This window comes from Oncorhynchus keta, chromosome 19 (assembly GCF_023373465.1).
Source record: "Oncorhynchus keta strain PuntledgeMale-10-30-2019 chromosome 19, Oket_V2, whole genome shotgun sequence".
Lineage (NCBI taxonomy): Eukaryota > Metazoa > Chordata > Actinopteri > Salmoniformes > Salmonidae > Oncorhynchus > Oncorhynchus keta.
Window position 1 is genome coordinate 65,782,834 of NC_068439.1, and position 6,000 is coordinate 65,788,833.

Here is a 6,000-nt window from a genome sequence, read left to right on the forward strand (position 1 = left end):
TTATGGAGTTAATTCAGGAAAAAGTTCGACGTTTAGGTGACTGAATTTTCGGTTAGTTTCGGTAGCCAAATGTGTAGTAACAAAACGGAGCGATTTGTCCTACACAAAGAATATTTCAGGAAAAACTGGACATCTGCTATGTAACTGAGAGTCTCCTCATTGAAACATCTGAAGTTCTTCAAAGGTAAATTATTTTATTTGATTCCTTTGCTGGTTTTTGTGAATATGTTGCGTGCTAAATGCTACGCTAAATGCTAAGCTAGCCATCAACACTCTTACACAAATGATTGATTTTCTATGGTTCAAAAGCATATTTTGAAAATCTGAGATGACAGTGTTGTTAAGAAAAGGCTAAGTTTGAGAGCAGGCATATTTATTTCATTTCATTTGCGATTTTCAGAAATCGTTAACGTTGCGTTATGGTAATGAGCTTGAACCGTAGTCACGATCCCGGATTCGGGATGGGGAGTCATAAGAGGTATAACACCTGATTGCTTAACCCGGAAGCCAGGTGCACCAATGTGTCGGAGGAAACACAGTTCAACCGACGACCGAAGTCAGCCTGCAGGCGCCCAGTCCGTCACAAGGAGTCGCTAGAGCGCAATGAGCCAAGTATAGCCCCAGGCTGTAGCGATGCCGTAACATTGCGAAGCAGTAACTTTGACCGCTGCCCCAATCGTGAGGCCCCTAAAAGCCTTTTTAAACCTCAAATAACACTGCAAGTTTGTTTTCCTGCTTTGTAGGAAAATTCTCAGCAACAAAAGAGTGATCAAATTAAAATCCTAAATCTTTAGGTTGTCAGATTTGGCTGCTGATTCCTGTGTTGCACTATTGGGAGAAGAACACTGAAAAACTTTGAAGACACGTGATAAGGACAGGCTGGGCCAGGCAAATTCAGCCATATAGTTTTACAATTCTCCCTCTCCTCCTCCTCTCTCTCCCCTTCTCCCCAATCTTTACCTTGGCTTGGATTTGAAGCTGAACTTTGCTTGTGGGTATACATTCTTCTTTTCAGACTATTTTGATTTAATCCTTGGTAAAGTTAGGATCTTTACCCAGGTTAATCAAAAACGGACACCTGGGCTCAACGGCATCCATCTATTATGTTTCTGGACCTACTCACTGCCACAATCATACTCTGGACCTAGTTTTGTCCCGTGGAATAAATATTGTTTTTCCTCATAATCCTGGACTTTCGTACCACCAATTTATTACATCTGCAATCGCAACAAATAATCTGCAAACTGGAAGTCTTTTCCTACTAGCTTGGAAAGACAGTACCGTACAATATCAAAGGGCCCTCACTGCTGCTCGATCATCCTGAAAAGCCCGAACCACTGCTTTTAACCAGGGCAAGGTAAGAAGAGTGGCGGGGGCGTATGCCTCATGACTAACGAGACATGGTGTGATGAAAGAAACACACAGGAACTCAAATCCTTCTGTTCACCTGATTTAGAATTCCTCACAATCAAATGTAGACCGCATTATCTACCAAGAGAATTCTCTTCGATTATAATCACAGCCGTATATATCCCCCCCAAGCAGACACATCGATGGCTCTGAACGAACTTTATTTAACTCTTTGCAAACTGGAAACCATTTATCCGGAGGCTGCATTCATTGTAGCTGGGGATTTTAACAAAGCTAATCTGAAAACAAGACTCCCTAAATTTTATCAGCATATCGATGCGCAACCAGGGGTGGTAAAACCTTGGATCATTGTTACCTCTAACTTCCGCGTTCCCACATGCTTCAAAGGCCCCATTGTTCCCCGCCCCTAAGGAAAAAACGCTGACCACGACTTCCATTTTGTCATCCCTGACAGACAGCTTTGAGATCCCTGACAGACAGAAACTAGGCAAGGACCATGATCTGTCCAACGCTGGTCCGACAAGCCAACCCACACTCCAAGACTGCTTCCATCACGTGGACTGGGACATGTTTCGTATGCAATCAGATAAAAATATTGACGAATACGCTGATTCGAGGAATGCGAGTTCATTAGAACGTGCTGTTGAAGATGTCGTTCAACCCATAGCAACGATAAAAACATTCCCTAACCAGAAACCGTGGATTGATGGCAGCATTCTGTGAAACTGAAAGCGTGAAAGCGTGAAACTGAAAGCCGAAAGGTGACCGTAGGCAAACATGACCCCCGAATACAAACAGTGGTAGCTATTCCCTCCGCAAGGCTATTAAACAAGCTAAGCGTGCCAGTACAGAGACAAAGTAGAATCTCAATTCAACGGCTCAGACACAAGAGGCAGTGGCAGGGTTACCAACAACGACGGACTACAGGGGAGGAGGTGAGGGCCGTCGGAGTCACGTGTCAGGAAAAAACCCAGCACTCAGTCACGGACCAGGAGATGTCTTGCTCCCAGCCAGACTAAAAACTTTTTGCCCGCATTGAGGACAATGGAGTGCCACTGACACGGCCTGCAACGAAAACACAGACAAACTGAATTGGTCCCTTCACTGCAGCCGAGGTGAGTAAGACATTTAAACGTGTTAACCCTCAGCAAGGCTGCAGGCCCAGATTTGGCTTCCCCAGCACGCCAAACTTCTACAGAGCATGCGCAGACCAGCTGGCGGTGTGTTTACGGACATATTCAATCAATCCCTATACCAGTCTGCTGTTCCCACATGCTTCAAGAGGGCCACCATTGTTCCTGTTCCCAAGAAAGCTAAGGTAACTGAGCTAAAGACTACCTGCCCTCCAGCACTCACTTCCGTCATCATGAAGTGCTTTGAAGACTAGTCAAGGACCATCACCTCCACCCTACCACTGACACCCCACACTGCACACTGCGACCTAGTCACCATCTTCCAAATAGGTCCACAGACGATGCAATCTCACCACAGGTGCACTGCCCTAAACCTGGGAGGAATACCTATGTGAGAATGCTGTTCAACTCAGCTCGGCATTCAACACCATAGTACCCTCCAACAGCCACCATCAAACTCGAGACCCTGGGTCTCGCCCCACACTGACAACTGGGTACTGGACTTCCTGACGGGCCGCCACTTTAGGTGGTGAGGGTATGCAAAACATCTCCTCCCCTTTAAGCTAATCCTCAATAATGGGGGCCCCTACATTATTCATCTCATATGCATACGTTCTGAGCCCACTCCTGTACTCCCTGTTCACCCACCACTGCGTATGCCACGCACGCCTCCAACTCAATCATCAAGTTTACGGACGACACAACAGTGGTAGGCTTGATTACCAACAACATTCAGACGGCCTACAGGGAGGATTCTTTAGGGCCTCGGAGTGTGGTGTCGGGAAAATAGTTTTGGACACTGCAACGTCAACAAAACTAAGGAGATGATTGTGGAACTAGAAACAGCAGAGGGAACACCCCATCCACATCGATGGAACAGTAGTGGAGAGGGTAGCAAGTTTTAAGTTCCTCCATACACATCACAGACAAACTGAATTGGTCCACTCACACTGACAGCGTCGGGAAGAAGGCGCAGCAGTGCCTCTTCAACCTCAGGAGGCTGAAGAAATCATCGGCATCACCAAAAGCACTCACAAACTTCTACAGATGCACAATCGAGAGCATCCTGGCGGGCTGTATCACCGCCTGGTACAGCCTCTGCTCCGCCCTCAACCATAAGGCTCTCCAGAGGGTAGTGAGGTCTGCAAACGCATCACCGGGGCAAACTACCTGCCCTCCAGGACACCTTAACACCACCCGATGTTACAGGAAGGCCATAAAGATCATCAAGGACATCAACCACCCGAGCCACTGCCTGTTCACCCCGCTATCATCCGAAGGCAGAAGGCAGGTCAGTACAGGTGCATCAAAAACCAGCTGGGATCAGAGACTGAAAAACAGCTTCTATCTCAAGGCCATCAGACTGTTAAACAGCCACCACTAACATTGAGTGGCTGCTTTTTCCAACACACTGACATTGACACTGACCCAACTCCAGCCACTTTAATAATGGGAATTGATGGGAAATTATGTAAATATATCACTAGCCACTTTAAGCAATGCTACCTTATATAATGTTACTTACCCTACATTATTCATCTCATATGCATTGTATATACTGTACTCTATATCATCGACTGCATCCTTATGTAATACATGTATCACTAGCCACTTTACCTATGCCACTTTGTTTACTTTGTCTACATACTCATCTCATATGTATATACTGTACTCGATACCATCTACTGTATGCTGCCCTGTACCATCACTCATTCATATATCCTACAAATATTCTTTATCCCCAGACACTGTGTATAAGACAGTAGTTTTGGAATTGTTAGTTAGATTACTTGTTGGTTATCACTGCATTGTCGGAACTAGAAGCACAAGCATTTCGCTACACTCGCATTAACATCTGCTAACCATGTGTATGTGACAAATAAAATTTGATTTGATTTGATCCTATTTTTCCAACTTATTTGTGGTTAATAAGAACAATCCAAAATATATTTTTGATACTGTTGTAAAGATAATTTCAGCAGTGATAAATTCATGAACTTCTTTGATGAAAAGATCATGATCATTAGAAAGCAAATTACGGACTCCTCTTTAAATCTGCGTATTTCTCCAAAGCTCAGTTGTCCTGAGTCTGCACAACACTGCCAGGACCTAGGATCAAGGGAGACACTCAAATGGTTTAATCCTATATCTCTTGACACATTCATGAAAATAGTAATGGCCTCTAAACCTTCAAGCTGCATACTGTACCCAATTCCATCTAAACCACTGAAAGAGCTGCTTCCTGTGCTTGGCCCTCCTATGTTGAACATAATAAACGGCTCTCTATCCACCGGATGTGTACCAAACTCACTAAAAGTTGCAGTAATAAAGCCAAACCTTGACCAAGAAAATATTTTAAAACTATTGGCCTGTATCAAATCTCCCATTCCTCTCAACATTTTTAGCAAAAGCTGTTGCGCAGAAACTCACTGCCTTCCTGAAGAGAAACAATGTATACGAAACGCTTCAGTCTGGTTTTAGACCCCATTATAACTATCATAACTCAAGATGAGACCCAGATGCAGACACAAGAGGCAGATGGTTGGAGTCTCAGATGTTTAATAATCCAAAAAGGAGTAGGCAAGAGAATGGTCGTGGGCAGTCAAAAGGTTAAAAACCACATCGGAGTCCAGGAGGTACAGAGTGGCAGGCAGGTTCGACTTTAAGGTAGGCAGAATGGTCAGGCAGGCAAGTCCAGAAACAGGCAAGGGTCAAAATCGGAAAGACTAGAAGGAGAATGCTGGGTGACTTGGACATACAAGACGAACTGGCACAGAGAGACAGGAAACACAGGGATAAATACACTGGGGAAAACAAGCGACACCTGGAGACAATAACAAGGACAGGTGAAACAGATCAGGGTGTGACACATAGCACTGAGACTGTACTCGTGAAGGTGGTAAATGACCTTTTAATGGCATCAGACCAAGGCCCTGCATCTGTCCTTGTGCACCTAGACCTTAGTGCTGCTTTTGACACCCTCAATCATGCCATTATTTTGAAGAGATTGGAAAGCCAAATTGGTCTACAAGGACAAGTTCTGGCCTGGTTTAGATCTTATCTGTCAAAAAGATTTAAGTTTGTCTCTGTGGATGGTTTGTATATTGACAAATCAACTATATGTTTCGGTGTTCCTCAAGGATCCGTTTTAGGACCACTATTGTTTTCACTATATACAGTTGAAGTCGGAAGTTTACATACACTTAGGTTGGACTTATTAAAACTCCTTTTTCATCCACTCCACTCATTTCTTGTTAACAAACTATAGTTTTGGCATGTCGGTTAAGACATCTACTTTGTGCATAACATAAGACATTTTTCCAACAATTGTTTACAGACAGATTATTTCCCTTATAATTCACTGTATCACAATTCCAGTGGGTCAGAAGTTTAAGTTGACTGTGTTTAAACAGCTTAGAAAATTCCAGAAAATGAGGCGATGGCTTTAGAAGCTTCTGATAGGCTAATTGACATCATTTGAATCAATTGGAGGTGT